The 8,333-nt window shown below is 36.0% G+C and overlaps 1 long non-coding RNA gene across 1 annotated transcript in view; it reads left to right on the top strand.

Moving 5' to 3' along the window:
* Positions 1–8,333, top strand: part of LOC105498353 (uncharacterized) — a 156,760-nt gene that overhangs the window by 613 nt on the left and 147,814 nt on the right. The window lies entirely within an intron of this gene.

Genomic DNA, 8,333 nt, shown 5'->3' with positions numbered 1-8,333 from the left:
AGCCTTTGGTTTAAGGAAATTTGAAAAGACAAGAAAATACGGTTTTTCTGCCTGGCCCCACAGGATATTCAGCAGTTAGCTTAGAAAGCAAAGCAGCCTGATGGATATATATCGCAGTTTTTCTCTCTATCCTCTCTCTCAGCAGGGGCCATGATTCTCTGAAGTGCTAAAATGCAGGGTCACAACCCCCTAATTGTGCAGTAAAATGGATCATTCAGAACCCCCCCCCCCCACTGGGTAATAAAGTGAATCATAGGTAGACTTTCTTAAGTACATACAATGTGGGGCTTGGGAAAGGTTGTGTACAACTTGCCAAATTGCTTGGCTTAAAATCTACCACTGTATAAGAATCCTGGTTATGTTTGGATCATGATTATACACTTAAAATTTCACTGGGATCTTAGAAAATAAATCTTCAATAGAAGTCAGTTTTCAAATGACAAAAACTACATTCCGAAAGTTGAATAGACTTACTCAGTCTTAGGTCTCCTTGGCAGAGCACAGACTTCATGATTTTAATAAATACCCTGTCACCAGTCTGAAACTATTTGATGCTAAGAATCCCTTAGTACAGTGGGAGATTGCTTGAGTGATTTGAAGCTGTGGAAGAATTCACTTGGAAATTAAATAGCAGTTTAAGAGGATAGGATGCAGTAAAAAGAAGAGATAAAGGAAAATGTTCAGGGAGTGGTAGTGTAGGTCTGTGGAGTTTTCCTTAATTTGGGTTATTTAGGCAGAAACACATCTATTTTCTACCAGAACCAGTGGGTAGGAATTTTCAAAACACACTTGGTAACCAGGAACAATCTACTCAGTTTTCCACTTATGTTAAGGAAAAGTAAAATGATTGATGTTACAAAATAATGTTAACCATTTCTTACCTGGCTTTATGATACATTGTCCCAGGCTTTTCCTTTTTCTTTTCTTTTTCCTTTCAGAAGGAAACGGAGATGAGACTGTGGAAGCCAAAATTTATTTTTGCCCAGTTCCCCAAGTTGAAAATCATCTCACATATAGCCTTTGATATAAGTAGCCACAGCTTAATAGTACCTTAATAATCCACTGTGGCTATGGATTCACTCTGCACCATCCACTTTCACATTTATAGTGTCTTTAGATGATAAAATATTCAAAAGTCAGGTTTTTGTTGGGTGGTCTGAGTTTCTTTAAGGTAACGTTGCATACCTCCGCTCTTAACAATTATTCATTGATTGCATAGTTTATATCCTGGAAGTAATTTTATTTCCTCTCATTACCAATTCTGTGAGAGTCACTTTATCACCCTTTTCCTAATTCTACATCAGAATTTCTCAGAGTGGGTTACAAACTACATGTTTTAGGATTTCCTGCAATACCTGTTAAAATACTGATTCCTGGGATTCCCCAAATCCTAATCAGGGGTGCATGTGTGTGTATGTGTGTGTGTGTGTCATGGGAGGGAAAGTACAGGGTAAATGTGTAGGGTTGGAGGAGCCTGGATCTCTGAAGGCTATGCAGCTGAGATGCTGTAATGCCCATGAACTGCCTAGCTGTGGACTTATATATGAAAAAAATATGAGCCTCTGTTAATTTACTCTTCTAGCTGAACCTAACCTAACCTACTCATTGTGATACAATGAGTATCACGAAAGAAAATGAGCTCTTTTCTTTTGTCTGCCACCATGTGAGATATGCCTTTCACTTTCTGCCATGATTGTGAGGCATCTCCAGCCACACAGAACTTAATTCAGGTAGCTGGAGAGAGAATGGTGGATGGGAGGCAGGACTAGACGGCAGCTCCCACTTGGATGGAAAGAGCAGAGTGTGGAGGCTTGCATTGTGAACTTTTGCTCCAGAATGACTGTAGGAATAAATCAGGAAAGCTGAGAGAATTGATAGACCATCTGAAGGAAGCAGATTGCTCCTGCAGGACCCGGGAGACACCCCAAATACTGTGCTGGCTGGTATCCGTGACTGAGAGACCCAAAGACAGTTCACATCACACGATTCTGTTCAGACAACCCCCAGTACCAGCCCAGAGCCTGGTAGACTTGCTGGGTGGTTAGATCCAGAAGAGATAACAATCATTACATCTCGGCTCTCAGGAAGCCACATCCCTAGGAAAAGGGGGAAAGCACGACATCAAGGGAACACTCCGTGGGACAAAAGAATCTGAACCATGGCCTTGAGCCCTAGGCCTTCCATATGACAGAGCCTACCCAAATGAGAATCAGAAAACCAACTCTGGTAATATGATAAAACAAGGTTCTTTAACACCCCTCAAAAATCACCCTAGCTCACCAGCAATGGATCCAAAACAAGAAGAAATCCCTGAATTACCTGAAAAAGAATTCAGAAGGTTCGTTATTAAGCGAATCAGGGAGGTCCAGAGAAAGGCGAAAAACAATTTAAGGAAATCCAAAAAATGACACAAGAAATGAGGGGAGAAATTTTCAATGAAATAGATAGCATAATTAAAAATAAAAACTTCAGGAAACAATGGACACACTTATAGAAATGCAAAATGCTCTGGAAAGTCTCAGCAATATAATTGAACAAGCAGATGAAAGAACTTCAGAGCTCAAAGACAAGGTTTTTGAATTAACCCAATCCAACTAAGACAAAAAAAAAAAAAAAAAAAGTATGAACAAAATCTCCAAGAAGTCTGGGATTATGTTAAATAGCCAAATCTAAGAATAATTGGCATTCCTGAGGAAGAAGACAATTCTAAAATGTTGGAAAACATATTTGATAGAATAATCGAGGGAAACTTCCCTGACCTTGCTAGAGACCTAGATATCCAAATACAAGAAACTCAAAGAACACCTGGGAAATTCATCACAAAAAGATCATCACCTAGTCACATTATCATCAGATTATCTAAAGTTAAGACGAAAGAAAGAATCTTAAGAGTTGTGAGACAAAAGACCAGGTAACCTATAAAGAAAAACCTATCAGATTAACAGCAGATTTATCAGCAGAAACCCTATAAGCTAGAAGGGATTGGGGTCCTATCTTTGGCTTCCTCAAACAAAACATTTATCAGCCAAGAATTTTGTATCCAGTGAAACTAAGCTTCATAAATGAAAGAAAGATACAGTCTTTTTCAGACAATCAAATGCTGACAGAATTTGTCACTACCAAGCCAGCACTTATAGTGCTGTTAAAAAAACCTCTAAACCTTGAAACAAATCCTGGAAACACATCAAAACAGAACCTGCTTAAAACATAAATCTCACAGGACCTATAAAACAAAAGTGCAATTGAGAAAAAAAAAAAAAAGGTAAGGTATATATACAGGCAACGAATAGCATGATGAAGGGAATGGAAACTCACATCTCAATACTAACATCGAATATAAACGGCCTAAATGCTCCATTTAAAATATACAGAATTGCAGAATGGATAAAAATTCACCAACCAAGTATCTGCTGCTTCAAGAGTCTCACGCATAAGGACTTACATAAACTTAAGGTAAAGGGGTGGAAAAAGACATTCCTTGCAAATAGACACCAAAAGTAAACAGGAGTAGCTATTCTCACAACAGACAAAACAAATCTTAAAGCAACAGCAGTTAAAAAAGACAAAGAGGGACATTATATGATGATAAAAAGGCCTTGTCCAACATTAAAATATCACATTTCTAAATATATATGCACCTAACACTGGAGCTCCCACATTTATAAAACACTTACTGCTAGACCTAAGAAATGAGATATACAGCAACACAATAATAGTGGGGGACTTCAATACTCCACTGACAGCACTAGACAGGTCATCAAGACAGAAAGTCAACAAAGAATGGATTTAAAGTATACCCTGGAACAAATGGACTTAACAAAATGCATTCTACCCAACAACCACAGAATATACATTCTATTCATCAGCATATGGAACTTTCTCCAAGAGAGACCATATGATAGGCTACAAAATGAGCCTTAATAAATTTAAGAAAATTAAAATTATATACAGCACTCTCTCAGACCACAGTGGAGTAAAACAGGAAATAAACTCCAAAAGGAACCTTCAAAATCATGTAAATACATGGAAATTAAATAAACTGCTCCTGCATCCTTTATTGGGTCAACAATGAAATCAAGATGAAAATTTAAAAATTCTTTGAACTGAAAAATAATAGTGACACAACCTATCAAAACCTCTGAGATACAGAAAAGGCAGTGCTAAGAGGAAAGTTTATATTCCTAAACACCTATATTAAAAAGTCTGAAAGAGCACAAACAGATAATCTAAGGTCATATCTCGAGGAACTACAGAAACAAGAACAAACCAAACCCAAACCCAGCAGAGAAAGGAAATAAGCAAGATCAGATCAGAACTAAATGAAACTGAAACAAACAAACAAACAAAAAGATAAATGAAATAAAAGCTTATTCTTTGAAAAGATAAATAAAATTGATAGACCATTAGCAAGATTAACCAAAAAAGAAGAGAGAAAATTCAAATAACCTCAAATAGAGGAGATGGATAAATTCCTGGAATGATACAATCCTCCTAGCTTAAATCAGGAAGAATTAGATACCCTTAACAGACCAGTAACAAGCAGTGAGATTGAAATGGTAATTTAAAAATTACCAGCAAAAAAATCTAGGACCAGATGGATTCACAACAGAATTCTACCAGACATTCAAAGAATTGGTAGCAATCCTATCAACAGCATTGCACAAGATAGGGGAAGAGGGAATCATCCCAAATTCTATGAAGCCAGTGTCACCCTAATACTAAAACCAGGAAAGGATGTAACCAAAAAGAAAACTACAGACCAGTATCCCTGACGAACATAGATGCAAAAATCCTTAACAAAATGCTAGCTAACGAATCCAATAGCATATCAAAAAGATGATTCACCTTGATCAAGTGGGTTTCATGCCAGGGATACAGGGATGTTTTAAACATACACAAGTCAATAAATGTGATACACCACATAAATAGAATTAAAAACGAAAATCACAGGATCATCTCAATAGATGCAGAAAAAGCATTTGACAAAATCCAGCATTGCTTTATGATTAAAATCTCAGCAAAATTGGCATACAAGAGACATACCTCAATATAATAAAAGCCATCTGTGACAAACTCATAGCCAACATAATTCTGAATGGGGAAAAGTTGAAAGCATTCCTCTGAGAACTGGAACAAGAGGAGGATGCCCACTCTCACCACTTCTCTTCAACATTGTACTGGAAGTCCTAGCCAGAGCAATCTGACAAGAGAAAGAAATAAAGGGCATCCAAATTGGCAAAGAAGAAGTCAAACTGCCACTTTTTGCTGATGATATGATTTTTTACCTAGAAAATCCTAAAGACTCTTCCAGAAAGCTCCTAGAACTGAAAAAATAATTCAGCAAAGTCTCTGGATACAAAATTAATGTTCACAGATCAGTAGCTCTTCTATACACCAGCAGTGACCAAGCTGAGCATCAAATGAATAACTCAACCCCTTTTACAGTAGCTGCAAAAAATAAAAACGAACAACAACAACAAAAAACTTAGAAATATATCTCACCAAGGAGAATAAAGACCTCTACAAGGAAAACTACAAAACACGGCTGAAAGAAATCATGGATGACACAAACAAATGGAAACACATCCCATGCTCATGGACGGGTAGAATCAATATTGTAAAAATGGCCATACTGCCAAAAGCAATCTACAAATTCAAGGTAATTCCCATAAAAATACCACCATTGTTCTTCACAGAACTAGAAAAAGGAATCCTAAAATTCATATGGAACCAAAGAACATTCCACATAGCCAAAGCAAGACTAAGCAAAAAGAATAAATCTGAAGGCATCACATTACCTGATTTCAAACTATACTGCAAAGCCATAGTCACCAAAACAACATGGTACTGGTATAAAAATGTCACAGAGACCAATGGAGCAGAATAGAGAATGCAGAAATAAGCCCAAATACAGCCAACTGATCTTTGACAAAGCAAACAAACACATAAAGTAGGGAAACAATGCCCTATTCAACAAATGGTACTGGGACAGTTGGCAAGTCATATGTAGGAGAATGAAACTGGATCCTCATCTCTCACCTTATACAAAAATCAACTCAAGATGGATCAAAGACTTAAATCTAAGACCTGAAACTATAAACATTTTAAAAGATAACATTGGAAAACCTTTCTATACATTAGCTTAGGCAAGGATTTCATGACAAAGAACCCAAAAGCAAATGCAATAAAAACAAAGATAAATAGCTGGCACTTAATTAAACTAAACAACTTTTGCACAGCAAAAGGAACAGTCAGCAGAGTAAATAGACAACCCACAGAGTAGGAGAAAATCATCACAATTTATACATCTGACAAAGGACTAATACCCAGAATCTACAATGACTCAAACAAATTGGCAAGAAAAAAATAATCTCATCAAAAAATGGGCTAAGGACATGAATAGACAATTCTCAAAACAAGATATACAAATGACCAACAAACATGAAAAAATGCTTGACATCACTAATGTTCAGGAAAATGCAAATCAAAACCAAAATGTGATATTACTTTACTCCTGCAAGAATGACCATAATAAAAAAATAAAAAAATAATACATGTTGGTGTGGATGCGATGAATAGGGAACACTTCTACACTGCTGGTGGGAAGGTAAACTAGTACAATCACTATGGAAAACAGTGTGGAGATTCCCTAAACAACTAAAATAAAAACTACCATTTGATTTTGTAATCCCACTACTGGATATATACTCAGAGGAAAACAAGTAATTATATGAAAATGATACTTGCACTCGCATGTTTATAGCAGCACAACTGCATACATATATGATAGAATACCACTCAGCCATAAAAAGGAATGAATCAATGGCATTTGGAGCCACCTGGATGAAATTGGAGACTTATTCTAAGTGAAGTAACTCAAGAATGGAAAACCAAACATTGTATGTTCTCATTCATAAGTGGGAGCTAAGCTATGAGGATGCAAAGGCATAAAAATGACACAATGGACTTTGGAGACTCAGGGGAGAGGGTGGGAAGGGGGTGAGGGATAAAAGACTACAAATAGGATGCAGTGCACACTCTTCGGGTGATGACTGCACCAAAATCTCACAAATCACCACTAAAGAATTTACTCGTGTACAAACACCACCTGTTCTCCAATAACCTATGGAAATAAAAAAATTTTTTAAAAAGGAAATGAATTGCATGTACCCTGTATTATATATAGTGAGACAAAATTTTTCCACCTAGACAGAAATTATCTATTCTAGTAGGCTTTCCTCATTCTGCCCATGGAGTTCATATATTACCACTAGAAAATAAGTTCCATGGCCAAGACTTTATTCAGTTTGATTACTGCTCTATCTCCAGCCCCTAAATAACACATAGTAGGAATGTAATAAATATTTGGTGAATGGATGAATTTTTTCTTAACATAAAAAGGAAAGACAATATAATCTAATTTTCTTTCCTTTCTAGGTAACCTTTAAAAAAAATTCCTGAAAGTCTTTAAAATTTATTTATCCTTGAAGTTAGCCATTGCACCATACTATGTCTAGTTATGAGTCTTATTTCACGAATTTCATCTAATATTTGGTCTGGTCTGAAAATTTTTATTTTTTTCTTTTAAATTGCTCCTGCCTCTTGTCCCCGCTGCTTCTGAAACTATTATTTATTATTTGATCTTCCAGATCTATCTTTTTCTGATGTCCTTCCTTCTATAATTTTCCTTTTGTTATGTTTTTCTTCAAATTCTGAGATAATTCTTCCAGCTGAGCTTCTATTTAATTTTCTTTTATGCCCAGTTTTTCATTCATCTCCAGGAAGACTTTTCTATTCTGTCATTATTATTTATTTCTGTATTGCCTCCTCTTGATTTAGGCTTGAGAATACGAATTATGTATAAGACTTTAATTATTTTTCCCTTTTGTCTTAAACTAACTCACAGTAAAATGCTCAGAATGACCCTCTTCTTTGAACCGCTGATTATTTTATTGTTTGCATTGCTTTTAATTTAAATTTATGTATTCTTATAGAGGACTTTTTTTTAAAATTTAACATCAGTAACTGAGATAAGCCTCAGTAAAGATCAGTTATGTCCATGTAAGTATTTCCCAGATAATGACTTTTTATTTTTCAACCATCATTCCCCAAATCCTGCATCCTCAAGTATTCAGACAGCTGGTGTAGTTTAGGATTAGAAGTACAACTGACATGTATTGTCTTGTCTGGCAATCAGCTCTCATTTCCTTTGGGAAAAGTATACCTCCTCATTTGGAAAAATAGCCTCATTTGGGAAAATACTTCTCTAGCTTTTTTTTTTTTTTTTTTTTTGAGACAGAGTCTTGCTCTGTCATTCAGGCTATAGTGCAGTG

The sequence above is a fragment of the Macaca nemestrina genome, chromosome 1, assembly GCF_043159975.1.
Source record: "Macaca nemestrina isolate mMacNem1 chromosome 1, mMacNem.hap1, whole genome shotgun sequence".
Lineage (NCBI taxonomy): Eukaryota > Metazoa > Chordata > Mammalia > Primates > Cercopithecidae > Macaca > Macaca nemestrina.
This window is presented reverse-complemented; position numbering and strand designations above follow the sequence as displayed.